We start from the raw sequence: 17,047 nt of genomic DNA, 5'->3' as shown, positions 1-17,047 counted from the left end.
AATGCCAAAGTTAAGAATCCAGACACTGCCTTGTTCACTCACACACTCGATCAGCCCCTCTCTAAACCCACCAAATCCTCCTCACTCAGCACCAGCAGGATTGGTGGGAAGATGGTGGGACCGGCAAAGGCTCCATTTTCCCTCCAGCAAGTATGGCCAGACAAAAACAAACAGCACCACAGTCACCAGTTATGAGTTCTCACTGCCCAGCAGAAAAAAAGTTCTCCACCATCAGTTGAACATTTGTCTCTTATTCCAGCCGGAGATCATGGGTCTTCTAAGTAGTTCAGTGCTGCACTCCATTAGTGTCACGGAGGCTATAACAGGATTTTCAGTGTAGTGCATTTCTGTCCTCACTCACTCCAAAATACTCTGCATCCATGCACACTCCTCACGGGCTTTTCAAAAGTCTGGAGATTTCCAATGAGGCCTCAGGCATCATCTCAATAAGATCAAGTCTGATTCTTCAGTTTCCTCAGCTCTTTAGTTACCCAAGTGGCAAGGGTTTTGGTTTTATTCATCTTTGACCTTCTGCCTTCAGTTAGTAGGTTCATAGATCATGGGTCTGGCTTCTACCAGTTTCAGCACATCCTTCCCAAAGGCTGTACACAAATCCCCTATCAGTTCAGCACCACAGGCAACCACCCCATCAGTGTGATCTTCATCTGCAGAAATATGATCAATGAAAGAGAAAATAAATTCTGCTCTGGGCTGCATCAACATCACATCAGGATTCACATTTTCCTGGTCACCCTTCAAACCCTGAATGATGCCAGTGTATGCTTCTATACCTATAGTGTCCCAAACAATAGCACTTCAATTATAGATCTTGTAACCTCATAGATATTTAACCAGGATTTATTTTATAAAGATTCTAACCAGGAGTGCCATTCAATCAGTCTTATGCCACTTTTATCAGACTTAGTATAAGGATCATCTATTTTTATGGGGATCATCAGATACTACTGCAGCTCACACCAAAGGAACTCTGCGTTCCTTCTATAGAGAAAAAATGGTTGTGGTGCAATGGTTGGTATTCAAGTCCCCATACATACAATATACGGTCCATTAATTTGAATTTTAGTGTATGCTTCTAGGCAGCCCTCCCTCAACTAATTCAGGTAATCCATCATGTCATAGTGTTTTTTATCCACATGGGCTCAGGATGCTTGCTGCAGCACATTGAACACCACCTCTAAAAACATCTTGAACTCCCCTCCAATAGCCAGAGCAATATCACCAAACACAGAGAGCATCTGAGGTTTTACAGTGTGATGAACATGTACATTCCCAAGGTTCTCCAGCAGCTGCTACATCACCTTGTCACAGAAAGGTAAGAAATGGGACTGCAAGGCTCTGCACAGGTCTCCCACCACAATCACTGCAGCCAGACACATGTATAGGACTCACCTCTAAGACTAGAGCAGAAACAAAAGTTCTCCTGTTCTTCTGCGCATTAACTTTGCTGTCTCACCTCTGAGACATGGTGTTCACTCATAGGACTCACCTCTAGGACTCCTGCGGGAACAAAGGTTCCCCTGTGCACGCACACATTAACTTTGCTGACCCAGATATCCTATTTACAACTAGTTTTATATTTCTCACTCCTGTGACAGTCTGTTGCTTTCACTGCTCTATGCTGCCTCAAACTGGGCAGGCGGCACCTTGGCTCTCTGGCCCGTTTCTGATAGAAATGAAACGGGCGCTAGCAAGGTTTTCCTCAAAGTGTATGTTTCAGAAAGAGTGTGTGTGAGAGATGGAGCATGTGTGTCAGAGAGAGACAGAGTGTGTGTGTTTGTTTGTGTGTGTGTGAGAGAGTGTGTGAGAGACAGTGTTTGTTTGTCTGTGTGAGACTGTGTGAGAGAGAGGGACAAAGACAGTGAGTGTGTCAGAGAGAGTGTATGTGAGAGGCAGAGAGTGAGTGACTGAGTGTGTGGTCTGAGGAACCCCCTCCCTCTCCCCTACCCCCTTGCAGCCACCCATGTGCAGCAACCCTCCTCTCCCCGTCCCCCCTGCAGCCACCCATGTCCAGCATCCCCCTGCAGCCACCCATGTCTGTGGACCCTCTCGTCTGCCCCCCCTACTACTACTATGTAGCATTTCTATACAGCTGCTAGGGTTACGCAGCGCTGTACAAGTTTAAACATGGGGAAGGACAGTCCCTGCTCAAGAGAGCTTACAATCTAAAAGTAACAAACTATGTAGTCAGTGTAGGTATCATGAATGGGGAAGGTGATTAGGCACCAAAAGCAATTGAGAAGAGATGGGCTTTGAGTAAGGACTTGAAAATGGGCAGGGAGGGCGCATGGCGTATGGGCTCAGGAAGTCTGTTCCAGGCATAAGGTGATGCGAGGCAGAAGGGGCGGAGTCTGGAGTTAGCGGTGGTGGAGAAGGGTACAGATAGGAGTGATTTGTCCTGAGAGCGGAGGTTACGGGTGGGAACATATGGGGAGAGGAGGGTAGAGAGGTAATGGGGGGCTGCAGATTGAGTGCACTTGAAGGTCAATAGGACCCTGCAGATACCCATGTCTATCAACCCTCGTCTCCCCCTGCTGCGTCCTTCCTGTCTCCCCTGCTCCCCCTGCAGCCACCCATGTGGTCTCAGGACCCCCTCCTCACCATCCCTCCTCTCCCCCTGCAGGCACGCATGTGCAGCGTCCCTCCTCTCTCCCCTGTCCCCCCTGCAGCCACCCATGTTTAGTGACCCTTCTCTCCCCCTGCCCCCCCTGCAGCTACCCATGTCCATTGACCCTCCTCTCCTTTGCAGCCACCCATGTCTGACGACCCTTCTCTCCTTTCCCATGCCCCCCCCCCCGTAGCCACCCATGTCCATCGACCCACCTCTCCCCCCTGCCCCCCCTGCAGCCACCCATGACCAGCAATCCTTCTCTCCCCCTGCCCGCCCTGCAGTGTCCCTCCTGTATCCCCTGTCCCTCCTGCAGCCACCCATGTGGTCTGTGGACCCCCTCCACATCTCCCTCTTCCCTGCCCCCCCTGCAGCCACCCATGTCCAGCGACCCTTCCCTCCCCCTGCTCCCTTCCAGCCACCCATGTCCAGCGACACCCCCTCCCCCCCGGTGCAGCACCCAAACCAATCCCCTCCCCCCCTTGCGCATCACCCGCCCCCCCCACCCCAGCGCATCACCAAGCCCCTCCCCCTGCCTTCATCGACCCCCTCTCCACCCACAACCGCCAATACTAACGGTGGCCGGCCGCTGTTGCTTCTCCTATTCAGCAGCAGCAGCCGGTACATAAAGAAAACAACCAAAAAAAAAAACTTTCTCCTAAAACGCACCTTCGTAGACAACCATCTCACATTGGCAGACATCTCTGCAGGCGCTCCTCCTCTCCCCTCTGACGTCTCTGCGTCCCCTCTGACGTCTCTGCGTTTCTCCGGGGTCTTCCTGCAGGGGCAGTGACGTTGCGGGGAGAGGAGGAGCGGCTGCAGAGACGTCAGCCAATGTGAGATGGTTGTCTACGGAGGTGCATTTTAGGAGAAAGTTTTTTTTTGTTGTTGTTTTCTTTATGTACCGGCTGCTGCTGCTGCTGAATAGGAGAAGCAGCAGCGACCGGACAGAGTTTGTATTAGCGGTTGTGGGTGGCGAGGCGGTCGATGGGGGGGAGGGGCTTGGTGATGTGGCGGGGGGAGGGGTTGGGTGATGCGACGAGGAGGGAAGGGGGTAGGACTTTGTGATGCGCCGTTGCACAGGGGTTGTAGTGGTGATGCACCAGGGGGGCAGTTAGAGGTGTTTCGTAGGCACCCCCCTGCCCTTCATTATCGAATGCACTGATGAGCCTGTTTGGGGGGGGGGGGGGTTGCAGGTGGTTATTGTGCGCTTGTGGTTGGGGAGTTTGACAGCAGTCTGTAGCGATTCCTAGGCAGGGGGAGGAGTAGGGATACTCCTCCCCCTGCCTGGGTCGTTGCTGGCCGCCACAAGATTCAGGACCTGTGGGATGACAGAATATATGTGATAGACCAGGTGAACGAGCCTGGGGGAAGTAGCCTCAAAGTTGTCCCTGAGGAAGGTGGTCCTGTCAAAGTAGTGCACAGAAACCATGTGAAGGTGTTACCCAATGCCATGTGTGATTTAGGGTCCACCTTGGGGTTACCTGAGATACCAGATATTGGAGATAGTGAGAATGATGACGATGAAAATGACAGTGTACTGTATTTGTTGTTGGGAGAGCCTGGTACTTACGTTGCAGGGGAAGATGTAGTCCCAAACAGGGAAGTGCCAGATTTAGGGATGGAGCCTGATGTAGAGGGGGAAGTAGAACCCAAATTAATAGGAGAGGAGGCTGGTGTTGGCCCTCATGAATACCTGTATCCCCTCAGGAGGTCCTCCCGATCAAATAAAGGGAACCCTTCCAGGTATCTGTCAGACAATTACTACCTATATTGAGACAGGCATAGTAATGAGAGAAGTGTTACTGTGGTGGGCCTGGCCTAAAACTGTGAATGTGATGTTGTATGATGAAGTGTTAGGAGAAATGTTGGGGGCAACATTTGTGTACCCCGAGAGAAGTGTAAATATAGGAAAAAAAGAAGCCTTTATCTTGTCCCCCCCCCTTTTTTTTCTCCAGGGAGGGGGGCATCCTGCAGAGGACAGGGAGGTACAGAGGTCTCAGGGCAGCACAGCACTCACACCTTTTAGTTAAAATGTTTAAAGTGTTTAAAATGCTCCAGCACTGTTGTACAAAGAACTCAGGTGTCCATGGCTGCTAGATGTGTGTTTAAAGTTTACAAGTTTGAAGCTGTGGGAGGATGGGCAGTGGAGCTTGTTACAAAGCTTCTGATTTGCTGTCTGAGGCCCCAGGGAAAGCTGGGAATTAGAGGATGGGCAGTGTGGAAGGCAGCCAATAGGAGTCAGGATCTGCTAAAGGGCACGAATTTGGACAAATGAGGTGGCAGGAGGCAGTCTGACCCTTAGATTGGCGCGAATTTCAAGCCAATCCAGGGGGACAGGAGGTGTGGAACAAAGAAAAAGATTAGTGTGCAGAGGCTGCAGGAGAGCAAGAGCCCAGACAGAGACAATGGAAGCTGCAAGCATGGCCTGAGAGAAAAAATCGGACTCAGGCAGAGTGGGGCATGCTCAGGCAGGCTGGATGATGATACGATCTAATCAAGACAAGAAGAGGCAGCTGCATGCTGATGGAGGACCCACTGATGAGCTCCAGAGGAAGAGAGAGAGCTGGTGAGTCCAAAAAAAAAATACGGGCACTCAGGCAGAGAGAGCAGCAGAGGAGGGGGAGAAAGGGGATCTGGCGCGAGCTGGGGCAGAAGATTTGCTGTAACACTGGGAAGCTGAGACGTGTTGGGAGCAGAGCTGAAGAGAGAGCAGCTTGGTGAGGTCCCTGAATCCCAGAAGTTCCCCCAGCGCATCCCTCCGTGTGTGTGTCTGCTTGTCCAGAGAGGAGAGAGCCGGCCGTGTGACTGTCCTGTAAAGAAGAGGCTTATCCGGAGAGGGAAGAAGCTCCATAAGGAAAGAGACAGAGAGACAACCCCCCCCCCCCTTGCACTGAGTGCCCAGACTAAAAGAGAACTTTGTTTTTTGAGTGCCTGCCTCAGGAAAATACAGACAGAAGCCTGTCCTGGGAAGAAAGCTGCCCAGCCTAAACCTCGAGTCCTGTGAGTGCCTGCCTTTATGAGATTTATTTTAACAGTCCATCAGTGAGATTAGAGGGTGGTGGTATAGCAGAACAAAAGAAACGGGGTCATGTTTTTGGGCGGTTGAGATAGGAATTTCCTCTGCTTATCTGTTTTATTTGAATCTAGTTAGTCCACAAGTTCCTTGCCAAAGAAACTACTGATTGAGGTTAGCACATACACCGAGCACAGAAAGTCAGGGTTTTCCTTTTTTGAATTTTTTGAGTCAGAGCAGTAGGTATCCTGGAGTTCCTGAGCCGGTGAGCTGACCTTGCCAACTGAGAAGACGTGAATGTGGAGAAGACCAAGGTACCCAATGCAAGAGAGCTGCAATGCTAGCGAAGATTTTGACATACCGATAACATTTTTGTGTGCACACAAATTAAAAATCATATATATCAGATCTGAGTACACTAATTAGAGCTGTGTACAGGGTTGGGATGTTTTATGTTGTTGCAGAAGTGGGGTTGGGGTCTTGGTAACTGTGATTGTAGTTTTGAACATGTTATTGCCTTTGTTTTCTTTGTAACTTACCACAAAGTATTTAACACCTTGCACTAGCTTTATCTAATACCATCAAAGCTTAACAATTGGTACCAGCATTTAGGAACATAACCAACAAGTGTTTCTATTTATTTTATCATTTAATAAACCTTTACTATTTCTTTTCTTGTTAAATCCCTTGATTATGTGGAGTTTATTTGGGAACCCTATTTGAAACTGTGACATTCATATATATTTCTTTAATTATTGTAATTTACCTGCTCCACGACTAGGGGGTTACACTACTACTAATCACTTCTATAGTAATACTAGATGTATGCAGTGCTGTACACATTATATGCAGGTACTTTCTCTGTCCCTAGAGAGCTCACAGTTTAAGTTTTGATACCTGAGGCAATGGAGAGTTTAGCTGCAGCTAAGCTTTAGTAAAAGACCCCCTAAATGACTTGCCCAAGGTTACAAGGAGCTGCAGTGGGAATTGAACCCATGTTACAAGGATCAAAGTCTGCTGCACTAACCACTGGGCCACTCCTCCCCATGGTTTGAACCATGAAGTTGAATTATGTTTCATAATGAATATCCTACTTTATAGGGTTGCAATCACATAAATTAAAACTTAAAGCAGGAAAAACAAAATTCATGCTTATCAGTAATGTACTAGTGGAAGAGGAACAAGAGGTGACTATAGATCAAATAACTTATACTGTTTCCCCTATTAGAATTTTGGGAATTTTTCTTGATTCTAGATGAACATTACAAATGCAGATTAACACTTTAACTCAAAAGACTTTGTTATGCGAAACCTTTGTTGTGTTCGAAAATATTTTGACTAAGAAAACTTCCATCCATTAGTACAATCTCTTGTTTTAAGTCTTTTAGGGCCCTGTTTTAGCTGAGCTAGAGGCGCATTAGCAATTTTAGTGACACCCATAATATTTCTATGGGCATCTACATGGTTAGCACGTGCTAAAACTGTTAGCGCACCTTAGTAAACAGGGCCCTTAGCTATTGTAATATCATTTATCTGGGTTGCTCCAAACAAGGAATTAAAAAAGCTTCAAACTATACAAAATATTGCTTTATGTTTAATTTATTCCCTGAATAAATATGATAGTTTATCATCTCACTACATAAAACCTCATTGGCTACCAGTATATGCCAGAATCTTTTTAAAATTCTTATGTCTAACTTTTAAGACAATTTTTGGTGCTGCACCATTATATCTACTTACCTATTATTGTTTTCAAATATCTTCCAAATCTACTAGGAAATTTTCATTTTTTTCGTAGCCCTCTTTGAAAAACAAAAAAAATTGGTGATACTCTTCTTTCATTTCAAGCAGCAAGACTAGATAAGGAGCTCTTAGGACTTTTGTTAACTGGAACTGATTATATGCTATTCAGAAGCAAGCTTAAAACACACCTATTCAAGAAAGACATCCTGAATGCTATCCTAAAATGGTGATATTATATTGTTTTTAGTATTGTAGCTTTGTTAGATTCTGAGTGAATGTATTTGCTTTTAGCACTGTTTGTTCCTGGCAATTGTCCAGCCTCTTGAAAAGTGTAATACGCGTAGAACCGAGAGGTTAACTGCAGAATATAAATCATGCTGTAATGTAATTTTTTATTCTTACATTTGTACCCCGTGCTTTCCCACTCATAGGAGGTTCAATGCAGCTTACATATTATACACAGGTACTTGTTTGTACCTGGGGCAATGGAGGGTTAAAGTGACTTGCCCAGAGTCACAAGGAGCTGCCTGTGCCTGCAGTGGGAATCAAACCCAGTTCCCCCGGAACAAAGTCCACCACTCTAACCACTAGGCCACTAGTGATGCATATACCATAATATTTGAATTTTGGAAGGGAGCGGTTATTAGCCATCTTGGATCATGTGACATTTTTGGCTGTTGAGTGGCTCTTTTATCAGTTATATATTGGGGTTTGCCATCTTTTATCAGTTACATCATATGGTAAATTGTAAATGAAACATGGCACCAAAGTAAGATACTGTTGATAGTTTATAGGATTTATTTTTATTTTGTAATGTTTTGATTTTTATTTTTTATTTTTTTACTGAATTCGTTTTGAATGTTTTGTAGCAGTAGCGTAGCAGGTACATTTTTTTTACAGGCACATTTTCCCCGCCCCTCCCCCCCCCCCCCCCCCCCCACCTTAAAATCTTCTCAGCTTCACCCAAGCAGTGGCAGTGACAGGCTGCCTGCGGCCTGCTCTGGGACTTCCTCCCTGAAATGACTCACTGCCCGGGTGAAGCCAAGAGGATTTTAAAAGGGGGGGGGGGGGGTCAGGGGTGCATACACCATGATGCACCTATCTATATAAATAAATCCCACCTTGAACGTTCTGAAGCTCCCTCCAACTGTGGCAGTGAAGTCCTCCTGGCTATTCGGACTACTCACCACCGCCCTCAGCCACGCCCCATCTGCGACCTACGCCACGCCCCAACTGGACATAAAAAGCACCATGAACGTTCTGAACCACACTTTGAGGCTTCAAAAGTTCGTATGTTCGAAGCTCTGTAACCACTTTTAACCACAGTCCATCTGTGCGCCGCCATGATCTGAATCTGCCCCGCCCTGACCTATCAGAGTACATCTCTGCCCTGCCCTGACCTATCAGAGAAGGGAGGAGCGTCACAGCTGCACCGCTCTGACCTATCAAACGGAACTGAAACAGGAAAAGGGAGGAGCATCACACCAATGAGGGACCTATCAGGGAAGTCAAATAGAAGAAGGGAGGAGCGTCAGAGGCGAAGGGGTCACTCGGGAGGAGCGTCACTCGCTTTGCTGTGCACATGTGCTGGAGGAGTTCTGCACCCGTTTCTCCTCCCTCTGTTTTCTCCGGTGGCCTTGGCAGCTGAATGTAGAACTAACGAGGGCAGGAGCTTTTGCTTCGCATCTGGCAAAGTAAGTCAGCTTCTGCTGTGCACCCTCCCCTCCTGTCCTTTCAAGCAGCGAATACGAGAGAATACGAGCTGGGACTGAACAGGCAGCACAAAACTCCTTTTTGTTTTGTTTAACAAGGGCAGGAGCTTTTGCTTCGCATCTGGCAAAGTAAGTCAGCTTCTGCTGTGCACCCTCCCCTCCTGTCCTTTCAAGCAGCGAATACGAGAGAATACGAGCTGGGACTGAACAGGCAGCACAAAACTCCTTTTTGTTTTGTTTTGTTTAACAAGGGCAGGAGCTTTTGCTTCGCATCTGGCAAAGTAAGTCAGCTTCTGCTGTGCACCCTCCCCTCCTGTCCTTTCAAGCAGCGAATACGAGAGAATACGAGCTGGGACTGAACAGGCAGCACAAAACTCCTTTTTGTTTTCTTTTGTTTACACTTGCACAGCTGATAGCTGGTCGCTGCCTGCCGTGCCCCTCTTCCTTTTTACAAACATTATGCCACTTTTCCTCTTTTTCCCTCTTTTCTTTCTCTACAAACATGACAAGGGGGTTGGAACAGGAGGTCCTGCACAGCTCTCTCCACTGTTGCCACAGGCTAAGCAACAGTTCAGGCACAAGGAGGGGAGGATGAGGGCCAGAACAGGTACACAGACCACAGATGGAGGCGGAGGAGGGGGTCCTGACAGCACAGGTGAAGGGGGGAGGGGCGACCCACAGTCCTGAGAGAAGGGCTGTAGGGAGACCTGAAAGGAGGGGGGGAGACTGACCAGACAAGGAGATGAGGGGTCCTGCGACAACACAGTGGCAGACGCAGACGGAGGGGGGTCCTTCCAGCCAACATAGGGAGGGGGGGATGTATCTCCGTCACACACACTATCTCTCACACACACTCTCTCTCTCTCTCACACACTGACTGTCTCTCTCACTCTCTAACACTGTCTACAACACACGCTATGTCTCACACTCGATCACATTCACTCTCTATGTGTCACACAGTCACTGTCAAACACTCTATCACTCTCATACACTCTCGCTGTCGCTCACATACCCACTCAAACACACTGTCAATCTCACACACACACTCTCTAACAGACACACTTGCAGCCACACACATTCAATCTGTCTCTCTCACAAAGTCACTCTCACACACACACTCTCTCAAACATACACACTCCGAGGAAAACCTTGCTAGCACCCGTTTCATTTGTGTCGGAAACGGGCCTTATTTACTAGTCTTAAATATGCCACTGTTTTGTAGCAATTGTGAAGTGATTTGTGTGGTAGCTGTCATTCATATAAGAGTGGGATGAATTTAGCTCCATGAAGAAGCCAGTGGTATACATGAAGCCGTATAGGAGATATTGAAGAAGTGAATTTCCATCAGGACAACTCCTGTGTGGGCATTTGTTTCAACATTTTAATATCATGGATATTTAATTAAGCAGTTCTGGGAAACATCCCATCTGGAAAATGTGCTATTGTCATTTATGAGCTAATCTGGATTAAGATGTTATTTGAGTTAATCGGATTTTTGAAATGATAAGATTTTTGCGATAGTGATATATGGCTGCTTTTCAGCTGTGTAAAGTTTTTTCATTGTACAAATACAAACACCCTGGTGGTGGAACAAAATATTACACTTTTGTAAAATGTTTAAAGTACACCACAGTGTTTTCCCCAATTAATGTCAACACCAAACCAGGGACTTTAGAATGTTTATTATAGAATACTAATATGTTGATGTTATAATTTTATCAATCCACTGTTTCTGGGATGGGCGGGACAAAATGCTTGTTCTTTTGGCCACTGTTAGAGACAGGGTGCTGGGCTCGATGGACCCTTGGTCTGTCCCAGCATGGCGAAGCTGATGTCTTATGTCTTCATTAAAAAATACACAGATGTTAAAAATATATCCATTTCAATTACAGTGATTTGAACTTGATACACAAAATGGACAACATAACAAGAACAGCTTCAGATAAGTATCTGATGTAGTTAAGGTTTTAAATCTTTCCCTACCAATTTGTTCAGTTAAACTAACTCAGTTACAAACCTGAAATTTAAAATGCTTGTACGCATTTTGTCTTTCAGGTTCTCCTCCAGTACAACCCTCCAGAATCCAGAGCCCCTCATAAGGTAAATATTTTGGTATTTGTTATTCTATCCCTCTCTTCTATTTCTCTTGACTCTGTTTTTCTCTATGTGTTGCCTACTTCTTTGTGTGCACACTTCCCGAATATCTCAGTCACTTAGCTTTACTCCTCTTCCAAGGGCTTTTTTGAATGTTGGGCATTAATTATTTTCTCTTTGCCTCAGTGGACCAAGAACCTCTGGGACTGACCAGGCAAACATAGCACACCTACTTTCCTGACTTTAACAAATCAATAACAAAGAAATCTATCTCCCTGATGTGTGCAACTCTTTGTGTGCCTGTGCAGTTTGGATTACAAACTTTTCTGCATTCAGGCCCAGATTCTATATATGGCAACTAAAGTTATGTGTGCAAATTTGGAAGTGTGGCCAAATCGCACATGCAACTTAATTGATTAAGCCAATCAGCACTGATAATTGGCTAATAACAATCAACACTAATTGACACTAATTAGAATTTACAGGTGCAACTTTCTAAGCATTTTCTGTAAAATAGTGGATGTAAATTCTAATGTGTGGGTCTCAAAAGGGGGCGTGGCCATGAGAGGGGAATGAGCGGGTCATGGGCATTTCTAAAACTTCCATGCACTATTATAGAATATTCCTAAGTTAGGGCATTTACACCAGGTTTTAGTTGACATAAATGGTTGCTCTGAAATTGCACTCACAGGGATGGGTGCTGCATGTATTCTATAAACCGCACCTAACTTTAGGCAAGGTTTACAGAATAGAACTATTTCAAAAAAATATTTTAAGAAGTGCATTTTTTCAGCACCATATATAGAATCTGGTGCTCACTATCTGTTTTCAGTGAAAACGTTGTCACTAACTAACCCAAGGGAAATAAAATTAAATCAAGCATTACCTATTTCCCACCCAGGATTTAATTTTCCCTCATTATATAATTTCTCTCTCTTTCCTTCTCATTCAAAAACCATGAACATCACATTCTAACAGCCAGTTTAAGTCAAGTTAAAAGGCACTGACTGGCTTTTTATATACACAGAGAAACAAATCAGACAGCCTCTGACCTATGAATCTGGTGCTCTGGGCCCTTTATGTCCCTAGAGGACCTTCGTGAAAGCTTCTCCTTTAAAATTCCTTTTACAGTTTTATCTGTAAAAGCTTTGTACTGACATTACAAAAGCTCTTCCTTGGCAGGATTTATCTCGTCAGCTGCAGGAGAATCATTGCTGAGTTACCAGGCCATCAGCTGTCAAAACTCCTGTGAGTTTTTTCAGCTTCTTTTTAGCTACTATATTCTCTATAAAACATACATTTAAGAGTAGACCCAACACCGTATTTGCTCTTTCAAACACTCCTCTCATTTGCACCTCAGTCACCCTCTTTTACTGGGTAGGACTTTCCTTAAACAATTTTCATTCAAATGCACATACGCTATAAAACCTTTGTCTAAATGAATTTTGATCAAAACTCATGAAATGTTTCCATTTTGAAGTTCTCGGGGCAGGATAACTTGACACAGCCAACCTTACACACTCACAGCTCCCTCCCAAGTCCCAACTGATAAAGTTGTCAGTTTAGAATCTTGACCTGGCACTCGGTGTATGAGGCAGCTTGTGAAAGGCTAACATTCTATCACATTTCAGCCTGCCTACTAAACTCCTCTACTGAGCATTTCCAAATAAAAACATCTTAAAATAAAAATAAAACTCTTTCCCAGTAATCCCCTTACCTTGCCAGGGTCTCCTATTAAAGTTTTTTTTCTCTCTCTCTCTCTCCATCCTTCACACCGCACGGCTCTGCAACAGGGGCGTAGCCAGACAACAGATTTTGGGTGGGCCTAGGCAAGAAGTAGGTGGGCACAAAATGTTCCCCCCCCCCCCCCCCCCCCCCACAACCACCACCCAAAAAATATCTCAGCTGGTGAGAAAACGCTTCTTTCCATCTTGGCTGTCTGCAGCAGGCATGCACTGAAAACTGAGCATGCGCAGGTGCAGGTATCGTGGAAAGTAGCATTTTTGTTACCAACAGGGGGAAATCTTGAGTTGGCAGAGCTTGGGATCCCCACCAGCTACCGCTAAACGTGTTGGGTGGGCCTGAGCCCTAAGTGGGTGGGCCCCAGCCCACCTGTGGCTACGGCACTGCTCTGCAAACTGAGCTGGCTCCAGAGAATTCAGGTGGCCAGATTCCTCCTTGGAATAGTGGGCCACTAGCTACCCCACAAACATGCCAGGAAGAGCCTTTCTAGAACCTTCCTTACCTAGGTCCTGCAAATTGCTGCTAATTTTAGGCTGTAACAGCCCCATAATTAGCCCTCTGCTTCTGGTACAAGTCAGCTCTTTCTCCATCTGTGAACCAGCACAAACCTGCATGCGCATGCTGATGTCACTAATGACATCACCAAGTGCCTGCTTGCGCTCCCCAACGTAAAGCAACCTGGACCCGGCAGCCCTCACACAACTCCTCCTCTTTGCTGGCCCTTTACTAAACTTGGAGTGCCTGATTTCCCACACATGTCATGGATGCACTTGACTCTGCTCGAGCAGGCACCATGCAACAGCAGCCTGGATCCTGCATCTCGTGCAGCCTGTACTCAGTGAGCCCTTTCTTTTATTTTTTTCCACTATTTACATGATGAGTTCCTTGGTACAGCCCATACAAATGTGTTTTACCTGTGGTAGATACTGTGCGGGCGCTGGGTGTAACTTTGGATGCTTTCTTATCTTTTCATTATCATGTTCCCCAACCCGTAAAGGGATGCTTTTTAAAATTACAGATGCTTTATTCTGTCTATCGCTTATTTTCTATATCCGCTGTTCGTGCTTTAGTCCATGCCTTAGTACTTTCTGCTCTGGACTATTGTAATGCTGAACTTTGTGGTATTAACCAAAAGGAATTATGGCATCTTCAGTTAATACAGAATGCAGCCCTGAGACTTCTTATGGGGCCTGGATGTTTTGAACATATTACTCCTCTTTTATGGGTTGAACTTTGGCTTACCATTTCTTATCAGGTGTCTTTTAAAATACTCATTTTAATTACTAAATATTTATATTTTGGTTATCCAATATATCTCTCTCAATTTTTGTTGCCTTACAATCCTACAAGGACATTTCGGCCCTCACAAGGCCACCTTCTTCAGGTTCCTTCTTGCGCTTCTGTTCACCTTTCCTCAATTAGAAATAAAATATTTAGTGTGCAGGGTCCAAATCTATGGAACTCTATTCCAGTGGACTTATGCCTAACACAATCCTTATCAGAATTTAAGGTTAAATGTAAAATGCAGCTGTGTCAACAGGCATTTGGGTCTTAGGTGCTTTTTGCTGCCCAGCTGGGAACATAAGAACGTAAGAATAGCCATACTGGGTCAGACCAATGGTCCATCTAGCCCAGAGTCCTGTTTCTAATTGTGGCCAATCCAGGTCACAATACCTGGCAGAAACCCAAATAGTAGCAACATTCCATGCTACCAATCCCAGGGAAAGCAGTGGCTTCCCTTATCTGTCTCAATAGCAGACTATGGACTTTTCCTCCTGGAACTTGTCCAAACCTATTTGTCTTAAAATTATTTCTATGTAACTTCCTTGAATGTCCTAAACAAATAACCGGTAGGGAGTGGAAACAATTAATCTCTTACAATCTAACCATGGGTTTCCACAAAAAATATAAATATACCGTATGTGCTGCACACAAATCTGCAGTTATTGTTTAAATTCCCAATGGACTAGGAAGGAAAAAAGGCCTCAAAGAGCTCCAGGACCAAATATATCATCTAGAGCTAAACCGATCAATAAGATCTACTCTTCATCATTGGCCGTCAAAAAAAACCTTCCAAGATTGCAAAAAAAGTGTTACATGTGTGAAGGCAATCTAACTTAATAAATCCTGCTCAACAAATGTTTTGCTCAAAAAATGTTATCATAAATTGTCACAAAAAATTAGCAATCTATCAATCTACTGCATTGTGCTAATCCCAGTACAATACGGTGAGTAAGAAAGCTGAGAAATCGCCAGCACTTACTCGACATCTCTTTGAATGTCCCCTAGTCCTTGTACTCTGAAGAGGACAGGTACAAATAAAAAGTAGCACATATGAATTTATCTTGTTGGGCAGACTGGATGGACAGTGCAGGTCTTTTTCTGCCGTCATCTACTATGTTACTATGTTATGTTTTTGAAACAGTAAAAAAATCAATTCACTTCTACTCATTCTACACCACTCAGGATTTTGTAGACCTCAATCATATCTCCCCTCAGCTTTCTCTTTTCCAAGCTGAAGAGCCCTAACCTTTTTAACCAATCCTCATATGAGAGGAGTTTGATCCCCTTTTGTCATTTTGGTCGCTCTCCTTTGAAACTTTTCTAATTCTACTCTATCTTTTTTGAGATATAGTGACCAGAACTGAACGCAATACTCAAGGCAAGGTCGCATATGGAGCAATATAGAGGCATTATAATACTCTCGATTTTATATACCATCCTTTTCCTAATAATTCCTAGCATCCTGTTTGCTTTTTTTGGCCACTGCCGCCGCACACTGGGCAGAAGATTTCAGCATATTGTCTACAAAGACTCCTAGACCTTTTTCTTGGATTATTTATAAAATATGTTAAATAGCATCAATCCCAGTACAAATCCCTGCGGCACTCCACTATTCATACTCCTTCATTGACAGAAATTACCATTTAACCCTACCCTTTGTTTTCTGTCCAATAACCAATTCCTAATCCAAAACAGAACACTGACTCCTATTCCACAATCTCCATGGGATATGGGCATCTGATATACTGCAGTGTTGGTTTTTGGATTTCTTTTTGTTTTTCTGGTATCTTATCTGTTCTTTTATGTTTATTGTAGTTCAGTTTTCCTTTCTTTCTTTACTTTTTATTTTAAAATTGTAAACCATTATATATTTAGTCTTAAATAAACATGAAACTATCCTAGCCTTTACCGACAGCCAATGCAATTCAATGAGCAATGGGGTAATATGATCTTTATAATTTCCTTCCAGAATCATTTTCACAGCCACATTCTGTATAATTTGGATTTGGCATAATTGTCGTTCAGGTAATCCTAAAAGAATGATATTGCAAAAATCAATCTGGCTCAATACCATAGATTGCATGATCATCCTCTAAAAATGGTTTAATTTGTTAAGTAGTTTCAGTTAAAAAAAAAGATTTCTTAACAATTGTATTCACTTTTTACATAAAGTAGAATCCAAAATTACTCTTTAAGATTTTTATATCCATTTGAATTGGAACTTCAGCGGAGGCTAATTTTATTTTGTCTTGTGGCAACTTAACTTCTTTATCCGCTACCCATAAAATATTTGTTTTATCCAGATTAATTTTCAGACCATTTGCAAGCACCCATGTTGAAATTGAATCAAACACCTCTGACATCTGCAGTATAGTCTCTTGAAAACTCTTCTCTACAGGAAATATTACAAGATATATCATCTGCAAAGAGAGTAGTGGAGGAGTGGCCTAGTGGTTAGGGTGGTAGACTTTGGTCCTGGGGAACTGAGTTCGATTCCCACTTCAGGCACAGGCAGCTCCTTGTGACTCTGGTCAAGTCACTTAACCCTCCATTGCCCCATGTAAGCCGCATTGAGCCTGCCATGAGTGGGAAAGCGTGGGGTACAAATGTAACAAAAATTAAAAAAAAATTAAATGTTAGTTCAAAAGGACTAAGTAGAAGTTTCAAATCACTTATATATATATATATAAAAAACTGGAGAAAGGGATGAGCCCTGTGGGACTCCACAAACCAGTCTCCAAGGCATCAAGATTGATTTATTCCATACTAGTTGCAAAGTGTGGTGCTTCAAAACTCCAGAAAACCACTGTATCTGAAATTCCAGTTTGA

At 44.4% G+C, this 17,047-nt stretch overlaps 1 long non-coding RNA gene across 1 annotated transcript in view; it reads left to right on the top strand.

Moving 5' to 3' along the window:
• The first annotated feature begins 8,936 nt into the window (after positions 1 to 8,936).
• Positions 8,937 to 17,047, top strand: part of LOC115460376 — a 28,139-nt gene continuing 20,028 nt past the window's right edge. The window contains exon 1 of the long non-coding RNA XR_003940473.1: positions 8,937 to 9,079. This is a non-coding gene — a long non-coding RNA (uncharacterized LOC115460376). The remainder of the gene's footprint in view (positions 9,080 to 17,047) is intronic.

The sequence above is a fragment of the Microcaecilia unicolor genome, chromosome 1 (assembly GCF_901765095.1).
Source record: "Microcaecilia unicolor chromosome 1, aMicUni1.1, whole genome shotgun sequence".
Lineage (NCBI taxonomy): Eukaryota > Metazoa > Chordata > Amphibia > Gymnophiona > Siphonopidae > Microcaecilia > Microcaecilia unicolor.
Note: the sequence above shows the minus strand (reverse complement) of the source record. Positions and strands in the feature narration are given on the sequence as shown.